This window comes from Budorcas taxicolor, chromosome 4, assembly GCF_023091745.1.
Source record: "Budorcas taxicolor isolate Tak-1 chromosome 4, Takin1.1, whole genome shotgun sequence".
Classification (NCBI taxonomy): domain Eukaryota; kingdom Metazoa; phylum Chordata; class Mammalia; order Artiodactyla; family Bovidae; genus Budorcas; species Budorcas taxicolor.
The window spans coordinates 107,377,258-107,390,060 of NC_068913.1; the positions used below are offsets into that span (position 1 = coordinate 107,377,258).

The window sequence follows — 12,803 nt, forward strand, 5'->3', positions numbered from 1 at the left end:
CTGGGGGGGCAAAGGGAACAAAGAGGGAAAAGATCCTGGGATTAACCTCTGTGACTCACAGTCAAAGCCAAAATTTTTTCTTGAGATGAAATGAAGAAAAGACAGGAGAGAGGAGAGTGGTTTGGAAGCTGTTTACTGCAGCAGCACCCAAAATATTTTAGCTAACATTACCAAAGTCTCTACTGGAAAAAACTGTGGATACCAATTTTCTGTTCTGGTGCAATTGACGATGCAGTTAAAAGAAAGATGAACCTAATATCATGAAGCCTAATTTGAGAAAGTGGATGAAATCTGAACAGCAAGTAGTGAGAAGTGAGACAGAGAACAATGTGTGGTTATCACACGATAATAACAACATATTTTCTGAGAACTCAGTGATGGCCAGTCACTGTTTCAAATGCTTCGTGTGTATTGCCTCAGTTAATCCTCACAACATGCTCTCCTGCGTCGTGCTTGACTGGGCCACTCTGTTGCCTGAACGCTCTTCTCTCTCAGCTTTGTAGACTTCCGACTGATTCATCCTTCCAAAGTCATCTCAAACATCACTTCCTTTTCTAACCTCCCTAATTAGACAAAATCCTCCTATTATAAGCTTTCAGAGCTTTGGTGTCCTCATCTTCATAGTTTGTAAAACAGGTGTGATTTAATGTTTCATAAAAAGAATTGGAGAAGGCGATGGCACCCCACTCCAGTACTCTTGCCTGGAAAATCCCATGGATGGAGGAGCCTGGTGGGCTGCAGTCCATTGGGTCACACAGAGTCGGACACGACTGAGCTACTTCACTTTCACTTTTCACTTTCATGCATTGGAGAAGGAAATGGCAACCCATTTCTTGCCTGGAGAATCCCAGGGACGGGGGAGCCTGGTGGGCTGCTGTCTATGGGGTTGCACAGAGTCAGACATGACTGAAGCGACTTAGCAGCAAAAAGAGTAGAGACTTAAGATAAGCCAAGCAGCTAGCCTGTTATGGATGAGAGAAGTGAACAAAAATATCAGTCTTTTGAAGGGTAAAGGGATATACATGACACCACGCTATCAACAGGATGTGGGGCCCAGAAATGCAGCAACACCGTCGTCACAGTCTTGATGACGTCACCAACTGCCCATCCCACCTCCCCAGACCGGGAGGCACGCTCCCGGCCACGCTCCCGGCCACGCTCCCGGCCACGCTCCCGGCCCTGACTGCAGCATGGCTGTCAGGCTCCTCTGCTGTGTGACCCTTTACCTGCTGGGTGCAGGTGAGTCATAGACGCAGAATTCCCTAAAATCAAAAGGAACATCTTTCTCTGTGCTAGGTTTGCTTCCAGCTTCAGCATTAAGGCCCATCTTGGACTCTGTGACCAATTTTTGTCTTTTTCTCTCAGGCTTCACAGATGCTAATGTTTACCAGACCCCAAGACACTGTGTGACAGGGACGGGAAGGAAGATTACTCTAGAATGTTCTCAAACTATGGGCCATGACAATATGTACTGGTATCAGCAAGACCCAGGAATGGAGCTGCAGCTGATCCATTATTCATACGGGGTTAATACCACGGAGAAAGGAGAGCGCTCTTCTAGGTCGACTGTCTCCAGAATAAGCAAAGAGCATTTTCCCCTGACGCTAGAGACTGCCAGCTCCTCACAGACATCTAGCTACTTCTGCGCCAGCAGTGACTACACAGCGTGACACAGGGCCCCACAGACTGCACAAAAAGGCAGTCACAAAAGCGAAGAAGTCCCACCTGCTTAAACCTCACCTCAAACTACAGAAGTGAAGTGAAGTGAAATCATTCAGTCGTGTCCGACTCTTTGTGACCCCATGGACTGTAGTCTACCGAGCTCCTCCGTCCATGGGATTTTCCAGGCAAGAGTACTGGAGTGGGTTGCCATTTCCTTTTCCACAGGATCTTCCCAACCCAGGGCTCGAACCCAGGTCTCCCGCAGTGTAGGCAGATGCTTTACCGTCTGAGCCACAAGGGAAGCCCCTCAAACTACAGGAGCTACTGCAAATCTCCCAGACACCTCAGCCGTGAAGGGCCGGTGTGGCCTGAGCAACAATCTGCCCAGAAAGCGATCCTGGGTCAGTGTCTCCCAAGCTGGGGAAGGGCCCAGTCAGTCAGGACTGACATCCCCCCTGCCTGTGACTACACTGCCCAGTGAGATTTGAATAAATTGTGTCCCTCAAGATAAGTGGGATATCAACTTGATAGTTGTCTAATAGACACCTGCAGGGGGGCCTTTGCTAGCTAACAAACAGGAAACGTTTCCTTCGGCTTCCTCCACGGACTGTCTATCTCTGGTTAACGGTTCCTTCCTCACATTAGACTTGTTTCTTCACACACAGCGACTCAGAGTCCTTTCCTTCCCCCACCTCAGTCCCCCTTCTCACAGCTTCAAGTCTCCTTCTGTGATTTTGATTTTGAAATAATAGAAGGATCTGAACTGATTATTTTCACTGCATGTGCTCAGTTGCTCAGTCATATCCAGCGCTTTGCGGCCCCGTGGACTGTAGCCCGACAAGCTCCTCTGTCCGTGGGATTTTCCAGGCAAGAATATGGGAGTAGGTTGCCATTTCCTCCTCCATGGGATCTTCCCAATCCAGGGATCAAACCCATCTCCGGCATCTCTTGCATTGACAGGAGGATTCTTTACCACTGAGCCATCTAGGAAGCTTACCTCTACCTCTAATTTAATGGAATTTTAACAAAATCTACATGAGGCATAAGGAATGGAAATGGTGCCTACAAAGAAAACCCTTCAACCTCTTCTCTTTATTCAGCCCTGAATTTCTTCAGTGACCACCCTGACCACTGGGAAGCCATTTCACAGGTCAATGCTTCTTCTTACTTGGATGCAACAAATCCAAGGGGTGTTGATTTTTATCTGCATGGGACCAGACCTGGAACCTTGAATAGATATGTTGCTACTCAGGCAGTGGACAAAAATGCATTTGTCAGTGACAGATGAATGAAATCATCACATTCTATCAAGTCTAAGAGGTTTTTCACTTCTTTCTGAAGCAGTGGGGGAAGAGGGTGTGGTTTCTGGCCAGGAAGCAGATGAAACATGTTGGTTTCAGAGACTAGATTCATCCCGGGGCAAACAGCATTCCTCATCTGATGCTACCATGCGCAACAGGCTCCTCTTCTGGGTTGTTCTTTTGCTTCTCAGAATAGGTGAGTCCTGATCACAGGTGAGGAACCGCGGTCACTGGCTTCCCAGGCTCCGGCAACAAAATGTCTTCTCAGGACCGTAGCATTGGGCTCCCCTCCCCAGCCTGTCCTTATGTCATCCCTGCTTTATCTCCCACAGGCCTTGAGGATGCTGCAGTCATACAGTTCCCAAGGCACAGGATCTTGGAGGCTGAAAAGGAATTCACTCTACAGTGTTCTCAGAAAATGAATCATTATGCAATGTACTGGTATCGCCAAGATCCGGGATTTGGACTTCAGCTGATCTATTATTCAACTGGCCCTGACACCTTTAAGAAAGGAGATGTCCCTGAGGGGTATCACGTCTCTCGAGATGAGTTGGAACGTTTCCCCCTGACCCTGAAGTCCGCCAGCCCCAACCAGACATCTGTGTACTTCTGCGCCAGCGCTGAATCCACAGCGTGGCACGGCTGCTTCCTCTCTGCACAAAAAGAGGGGCAGACCGAGGTCCTCAAGATTCCTGACCCCAACTAGAAGTTTTTTAAAAGCCTGCACCTAAGCCCTGCCCTGATCTTACTGTTCTTTACTCTCTTCTTCCCATTCTTGTCCCTCTAACTCCATCCCTATTGTAATCAAAACCTTTGCTTCTGCTTGATATTCCACTTGACTACAGGCTTTTAACCCAATGTGAATGTTTTCTAAAACAGACTTCAATTTTCAGATTCAGATGTAAGAAAACTTTGATGAAATTGAATTCTGTTCAATTAAGGAAAAAGAGCCCTCAGATCTGCAAAGATCTTCAAAGATTCTTCAGTGAGTCTCTCAACATGAGTCTCTCATGTTGTATAGGAAAATAGGTAGGGGACTGAGATGACCTCAGACATGGAAGGGCTTCCCAGGTGGCTCAGTGGGTAAAGAAACCGGCTGCAATGCAGGAGACACAGGCAGATGTGAGTTGGATCCCTGGGTCAGGAAGATCCCCTGGAGGAGGGCATAGCAACCCACTCCAGTATTCTTGCTTGGGCAATCCCATGGGCAGAGGAGCCTGGTGGGCTACACCCCATGGGATGCCAAAGAGTCAGACATGGCTGATGCAACTGAGCACACATGCATACCCAGACATGGAATGGCCTCAGTAAGAGGATCCAGAAAATAGTGAAAAGTTTCAGATAATATGTGGATTTAGGACCACCCAGAGAGAGGAGAAACTTACTTTGTGTGCGAGGGGAAGGAGTAGGAAGTGAAAAAGAAAATGAAATGTGTTTGTCTCCAGGGATTATTAAGGAGCAGAACTTGAAGTTACCGTGTAGTTACCCCAGAGAAGCGTGTTTTATGATAAGCAACTGTCCATGCCCTAGTCCTTGGAACCTGTGAATATGTTCAGTTCAGTTCAGTTCAGTCGCTCAGTCGTGCCTGACTCTGTGACCCTATGAACCGCAGCACACCAGGCCTCCCTGTCCATCATCAACTCCCGGAGTTTACCCAAACCCATGTCCATTGAGTTGGTGATGCCATCCTCCTCTCATCCTCTGTCGTCCCCTTCCCCTCCTGCCTTCAATCTTTCCCAGCATCAGGGTCTTTTCAAATGAGTAAGCTCTTCGCATCAGGTGGCAAAAGTATTGGAGTTTCAGCTTCAACACCAGTCCTTCCGATGAACACCCAGGACTAATTTCCTTTAGGATGGACTGGTTGGATCCCTTACATGAAAAAAGAGAATTAGATTTGTAGATGCAGCTAAATTTGCTAATCAGTTGACCCTGAGACAGGGAGCCGCCTGAATCACCCTGTGGACTCAATTAGACACACAGGCCCTTAAGAGCCCCTGGCATCTGTGTACTTTGAGGAGGGTTCCGTCTGCTGTTACTGGCTTTGAAGATGGAGGAAGGGATCCAAGGGACGTGGGTGGTCTCTAGGAATTGAAAAAGACAAAGAAACAGATTCCCCGCTAGAGCCCCAGGAAAGGCACAAATCCCTGCATACTTTGATTTCACCCTAATGAGACCCATGTCAAACTTCTAACCTTTAGTAAGATAGTTAGTTTATGTTCTTTTAAGCCACTGAGTTTGGATAATTTTGTAACAGTGAAGAGCAAAACCTGACTCCAGGTTGGGCCTCCTTCTTTGACTTAAACCTTTTCTTTCTGTTGCTCTTATTATAATCGTACATAATGGCCTGACTCTGGGAACCCTGCCCTTCTGCCTGAATGTTAAACAAGTGGCTTCGTTCAGCTCACTGATCAAAGAGACAATCTGATTCTGCCCACAGGGCTTCCCAGTGGCGCTAGTGGTAAAGAACCCATCTGCCGATGCAGGAGACATAAAGAGACGCGGGTTCAATCCCAGGTTGGGAAGATCCCCTGCAGTAGGAAATGGCAACCCACTCCAGTATTCTTGCCTGGAGAAGCTCATGGACAGAGGAGCCTGGAGGGCTACAGACCATAGGGTTGCAAAGAGTCAACACTGCTGAAGTGACTTAGCATGCAGCACCTGTGAATGGCTACAGGAAAGCAGAAATTAAGTCATTCCGCCCCCCACCCCCCAGTGCTGGCCAAGCCAGGCAAAACTAATGGCCTTTTTACTTGACTTCCTCATCTTCTCCCCTTCTCTGTTCCGTAAAAGAAACTGGCATCCAAACCCTGATAATATGATTTTGGGGAGACGTTAGTCCGCCATCTTCTTGGTCTGCTGGCTTTCCAAATAAAGTCTCTATTCCTTACCTCAACACCTCGTCTCACGATTTATTGGCTGATCCTGTGGTGAGCAGAGTGGGCTTGGATTTGGTAAACATTTGTTATAGTAGGAATAGAAAGCTAATACAGAGCCCTACTGCCAAGCTGCTGCAAGAAGAGGGCTGATGAAGAAAGCTACTCTGCAAACAGTCTAAGAGACAAAGGGCTAAGGATGGGAGCCTGAACCAGATGATGCACTTTTAAAGGAGGATGCTACCAGTTTCTGCTCTTGACAAACTTCATTTCTGCTAATGCCTCATCTCCGCAGGTTTAGGATTAGAAAGTTCCAGCAGGGAGCCCCATAGTCATTGCTAGCCCCAGGGAGGCACTGTTCCCCTGGGAAGAATTCCTTCCTCTGCTCTGACAGTCTCTGCTAGGTAGTACAGAGCCACCAGGGTGCTACTGTCAAGGAAAGCAAGGAGGTGTGACACATGAAGTCACCCTCCAAACAGCAGAAGATTGGAATTTGCCCTTGTTATTGACCATATCAGAAGTCCATTCACTTTTCTGCTTCATGCCACTGTAAACTGACCACACAAACACACTCATATACACAGGGGGGAAGAGAGAGAGGGAGATGGAAACTGGGAGAGAGAGAGAAAGGGAAAAATAAAAGGATCAACCTTCCCTTTGTGAAATGAAAAATATCTCCTGCCACATCAATGAACAAGAAATGTCAGAGCCATCAGTGATTTCTGGACTCAATAAGTGAATCAGTTCAGTTCAGTCACTCAGTCATGTCCTGCTCTTTGCGACCCCATGGATTGCAGCATGTCAGGCTTCCCTGTCCATCACCAACTCCCGGAGCTTGCTCAAACTCACGTCCATTGTGTCAGTGATGTCATCCTACCATCTCATCCTCTGTCATCCCCTTATCCTCCTGCCTTCAATCTTTCCCAGCATCAGGGTCTTTTCAAATGAGTCAGTTCTTCGCATCAGGCGGCCAAAGTACTGGGGCTTCAGCTTCAGCATCAGTCCTTCCAGTGAATATTCAGAACTGATTTTCTTTAGGATGGACTGGGTGGATCTCCTTGTAGTCCAAGGGTGTTGGTTGTATTGGCGAAGACTCTTGAGAGTCCCTTGGGCTGCAAGGAGATCCAACCAGTCCATCCTAAAGGAGATCAGTCCTGAGTATTCATTGGAAGGACTGATGTTGAAGCTGAAAATCCAATACTTTGGCCACCTGATGCAAAGAACTGACTCACTTGAAAAGACCTTAATGCTGGGAAAGATTAAATGCAGGAGGAGAAGGGGATGACAGAGGATGAGATGGTTGGATGGCATCACCAACTCAATGGACATGACTTTGAGCAAGCTCCAGGAGTTGGTGACGGACAGAGAAGCCTGGTCCATGGGGTTGCAAAGAGTTGGACATGACCAAACTGAACTGACAGTAGCTCTGTTTTCAGTTTTTAAGGAACCTCCGTAACATTCTCCATAGCGGTTGAACCAATTTATATTCCCACCAACAGTGTATAAGGATTCCCTTTTCTCCACACCCTCTCCAGCATTTATTGTTTATAGAGATTTTGATAATGGTCATTCTGATTGATGAGGTGATACTTCATTGTAGTTTCAATCTGCATTTCTCTAATACTTAGCAATGTTGAACATCTTTTCATGTGCTTGTTGGCATTCTAAATGTCTATTTAGGTCTTCTACCCATTTTTTGATTAAGTTGCTTGGTTTTTTTTGATACTGAGTTGTATATGCTATTTGTATACTTTGGAAATTAACCCCTTTCAATGGCATTGTTTGCAAATATTTTATACCAGTCCCTAAGTTGTCTTTTTGTTTTGTTTGCACTTTCCTTGCTTTTCCCATCCTAATTGCTTTACCACATCATGCCACGCATTTTTAGTGTTGGTGATTGTATTTGTTTTCTGTTGCTTCTATAGCAAGTTACCACACACTCAGTGGGTTAAAACAACACAGAATTTATTATCTTACAGTTCTGGAGGTCAGAAGTCCAACTCGGGTCTCACTCAGAATCAGTCTATTGGCTAAACTCCGTTCCTTTCTGAAGACTCTCCTTTCCTATGGCTCCCTTCCTCCAGCTTCAAAGGCAGCAGCATTCAGTCAGTCTGCCTCTTTTTCCAGATGCACGTCTTCCTCTAAATACAGCTGGGAAAGGTGATCTGCTCCTAAGGACCCATGTGATTCAGTTGCTCCCACCTGGGTAATCCAGGGTACTGTCCATAGCTCTGCTGCTAAGTTGCTTAAGTCATGTCTGACTCTGTGCGACCCCACAGACGGCAGCCCACCAGGCTCCCCCGTCCCTGGGATTCTCCAGGCAAAAACACTGCAGTGGGTTGCCACTTCCTTCTCCAATGCATGGAAGTGAAAAGTGAAAGTGAACTCGCCCAGTCGTGTCTGACTCTTAACGACCCCATGGACTACAGCCCACCAGGCCCTCCATCCATGGGATTATCCAGGCAAGAGTACTGGAGTGGGGTGCCATTGCCTTCTCCGACTGTCCATAGCTCAGGACCAGCTGATTAGCAACCTTAATTGCTTCCACAACCGTAATTCCCTTTTGAATATAAAAATTCTCCGATTATGGGGATTCGGACTTGAGCATCTTTAAGGAGCCATTACTTTGCCTCCTGCAGTGTTATTCCACTGCTGCTGCTGCTGCTGCTAAGACGCTTCAGTCGTGTCCGACTCTGGGCGACCCCATAGACAGCAGCCCACCAGGGAATCCCCTGTCCCTGGGATTCTCCAGGCAAGAATACTGGAGTGGGTTGCCATTTCCTTCTCCAGTGCATGCATGCATGCTAAGTCACTTCAGTCGAGTCCAACTCTGTGCAACCCCATAGACAGCAGCCCACCAGGCTCCTCTGTCCACAGGATTCTCCAGGCAAGAATACTGGAGTGGGTTGCCATTTCCTTCTCCAGTTATTCCACTAGAGGGCACTAATATGTTCTTTAATAGAAACTTCCATCTAGTCAAGGTTATGGTTTTCCCAGTAGTCATGTATGGATGTGAGAGTTGGACTATAAAGAAGGCTGAGAGCCGAAGAATTGATGCTTTTGAACTGTGGTGTTGCAGAAGACTCTTGAGAGTCCCTTGGACTGCAAGGAGATCCAACCAGTCCACCTTCAGTTCAGTTCAGTTCAGTCACTCAGTTGTGTCCGACTCTTTGAGATCCCATGAATCACAGCACACCAGGCCTCCTTGTCCATCACCAACTCCCAGAGTTCACTCAGACTCACGTCCATCGAGTCCATGATGCCATCCAGCCATCTCATCCTCGGTCGTCCCCTTCTCCTCCTGCCCCCAATCCCTCCCAGCATCACAGTCTTTTCCAATGAGTCAACCCTTCTCATGAGGTGGCCAAAGTACAGGACTTTCAGCTTTAGCATCATTCCTTCCAAAGAAATCCCAGGACCGATCTCCTTCAGAATGGACTGGTTGGATCTCCTTGCAGTCCAAGGGACTCTCAAGAGTCTTCTCCAACACCACACTTCAAAAGCAGCAATTCTTCGGTGCTCAGCTTTCTTCACCATCCAACTCTCACATCCATACATGACCACAGGAAAAACCATAGCCTTGACTAGATGGACCTTTGTTGGCAAAGTAATGTCTCTGCTTTTGAATATACTAATCTAGGTTGGTCATAACTTTTCTTCCAAGGAGTAAGCGTCTTTTAATTTTATGGCTGCAATCACCAGCTGCAGTGATTTTGGAGGCCCCCCCCCCCCAAATAAAGTCTGACACTGTTTCCACTGTCTCCCCATCTATTTCCCATGAAGTGATGGGACCAGATGCCATGGTCTTCCTTTTCTGAATGTTGAGCTTTAAGCCAACTTTTTCGCTCTCCTCTTTCACTTTCATCAAGAGGCTTTTTAGTTTCTCTTCACTTTCTGCCATAAGGGTGGTGTCATCTGCATGTCTGAGGTTATTGATACTTCTCCCAGCAATCTTGATTCCAGCTTGTGTTTCTTCCAGTCCAGCGTTTCCCATGATGTACTCTGCATGTAAGTTAAATAAACAGGGTGACAATATACAGCCTGGACGTACTCCTTTTCCTATTTGGAACCAGTCTGTTGTTCCATGTCCAGTTCTAACTGTTCCATGTCCAGTCCATCCTAAAGGAAATCAATCCTGAATATTCATCGGAAGGACTGATGTTGAAACTGAAACTCCAATACTTTGACCACCTGATGCAAAGAACTTACTCATTTGAAAAGACCATGATACTGGGAAAGATTGAAGTTGGGAGGAGGAGGGGATGACAGAGGATGAGATGGTTGGATGGCATCACCAACTCAATGGACATGAGTTTGAGTAAACTCTGGGAATTGGTGATGGACAGAAGCCTGGTGTGCTGTAGTCCATTGGGTTGCAAAGGGTCAGACACAACTGAGTGAATGAACTGAACTAAGCTGAAAATTGAATACTGTAACACCAATTAAAAGAAAACTCAAGTAAGATCATGTATAAAATAAAGAACTAATGAAAACATACTCTATAGCACAGAGAACTCTACTTAATGCACTGTGGTGACCTGAATGTGGAGGAAGTCCGAAAGGAAGGGGACATGTGTATATATATGGCTGACACACTTTGCTGCACAGCAGAAAGTAACAAAGCATTTTAAAGCAGCTATACTCCAATAAAATTTTATTTTAAAAAGAAAACTCTATACAAATATCTCTCACAAGATTTTTGAAGGTTAATCATATAGCATAGGAGAATATACAAGATAGAGTGATTTCCTCAGAATCGAAAATAGCTTCAGTTCAGTTCAGTCGCTCAGTCGTGTCCGACTCTTTCCGACCCCATGAATCGCAGCATGCCAGGCCTCCCTGTCCATCACCAACTCCCGGAGTTTACTCAAACTCATGTCCATCGAGTCAGTGATGCCATCCAGCCATCTCATCCTCTGTCGTCCCCTTCTCCTCCTGCCCCCAATCGCTCCCAGCATCAGGGTCTTTTCTAATGAGTCAACTCTTCTCATGAGGTGGCCAAAGTATTGGAGTTTCAGCCGTAGCATTAGGCCTTCCAATGAACACCCAGGACTGATCTCCTTTAGGATGGACTGGTTGGATCTCCTTGCAGTCCAAGGGACTCTCAAGAGTCTTCTCCAACACCACAGTTCAAAATTATCAATTCTTCAGCACTCAGCTTTCTTCACAGTCCAACTCTCACATCCATACATGACCAATGGAAAAACCATAGCCTTGACTAGATGGACCTTTGTCAGCAAAGTAATGTCTCTGCTTTTGTTTTTTTTTTTTTTTTTTTTTTTTTTTTTTTTTTTTAACTGTGATCATCAGTTCATCATTTATTCCTTCAAATTTTTTTTTTTTTTTATTTTTTTTTTTTTATTTATTTATTTATTTTTTTTTTTAATTATTTTTTTTTTTTTAATTTTAAAATCTTTAATTCTTACATGTGTTCCCAAACATGAACCCCCCTCCCACCTCCCTCCCCATAACATCTCTGTGGGTCTCTGCTTTTGAATATGCTGTCTAGGTTGGCCATAGCTTTCCTTCCAAGGAGTAAGCATCTTTTAATTTCATGGCTGCAGTCACCAGAAGTAAAATAGGATTTGAATGGTGGTGAAAATTCTGTAGTCTGTTTCTATACTCAAGATCATCCAGAGGTTAAAAAAAAAATGCTGTGTATTTAAAGGGACAAATGTGTTCTACTTGCAGGGATTTTAAAGAGATATTTCCTCAATTGGGTAGAGGCAAGCATGATTATTATTGTCAAGAGATTGTCAGCCAGGAGGAAGATGAGAGATGCTGCAGGGTTTACTAAGCAGAGCCCCAGAGAGGAGGCTGAGAGCAATTACTGAAGAGGCTCAGGGAAAGACAGAAAGAAATGGACAGTGCTGAGTAACAGGTGTTACATTAAAGTGCAAAAGATGGAGGGGCCATTTCGGAGCTCCTGGACATCTCGAGGATTCTCTTTTCTTCTCACTCCCTCTGTTAAGGACACGGGAGCCTGGCCCATCCTGGGGAACTGGAGTTCCCAAAACTCTTGAGTGTGTTGGCCTTGGGAAGGAGCAATCAAAAGGAAGTTCTGAGAAGGAAGGGCGAGGAGGTATAGGAACTGGTTCCTAGTACAAGGATATGGGGGACTCAGGTCAACAGCATCACTTCAGTGTCCTGCTTGATGATGAGAAAGAAGAAACCAGAGCAGCTTCACAGTCAATAGGACAGGGATGGGGGAAGAAGCATGTATCTGAGAGTGAATTAGCTCATGGCTTGGGAGGAATATAGAAGCAGCTGCCTCCTAAATATTGGGTTAATTTAATATAGGAAGTGCTTGGGATAAACTATAAATCTCTGAGTACTGTAATTGTCCACCTCTATGGTGAAACTTATATGCAGGTCAGGAAGCAACAGTTAGAACTGGACATGGAACAACAGACTGGTTCCAAATAGGAAAAGGAGTACGTCAAGGTTGTATATTGTCACCCTGCTTATTTAACTTCTATGCAGAGTACATCATGAGAAACGCTGGCCTGGAAGAAGCACAAGCTGGAATCAAGATTGCTGGGAGAAGTATCAATAACCTCAGATATGCAGATGACAGCACCCTTATGGCAGAAAGTGAAGAGGAACTAAAAAGCCTCTTGATGAAAGTGAAAGTGGAGAGTGAAAAAGTTGGCTTAAAGCTCAACATTCAGAAAAGGAAGATCATGGCATCTGGTCCCATCACTTCATGGGAAATAGATGGGGAAACAGTGGAAACTGTGTCAGACTTTATTTTTGGGGGGCTCTAAAATCACCGCAGATTGTGACTGCAGCCATGAAATTAAAAGACGCTTACTCCTTGGAAGGAAAGTTATGACCAATATAGATAGCATATTCAAAAGCAGAGACATTACTTTGCCAACAAAGGTCTGCCTAGTCGAGGCTATGGTTTTTCCTGTGGTCACGTATGGATGTGAGAGTTGGACTGTGAAGAAGGCTGAGCGCTGAA

General features: G+C 45.8%; 1 gene segment (V, D, J or C); it reads left to right on the plus strand.

Annotated features, from left to right (window-relative positions):
- Positions 1 to 12,803, plus strand: part of LOC128046233 (T cell receptor beta constant 1-like) — a 210,529-nt gene that overhangs the window by 155,319 nt on the left and 42,407 nt on the right.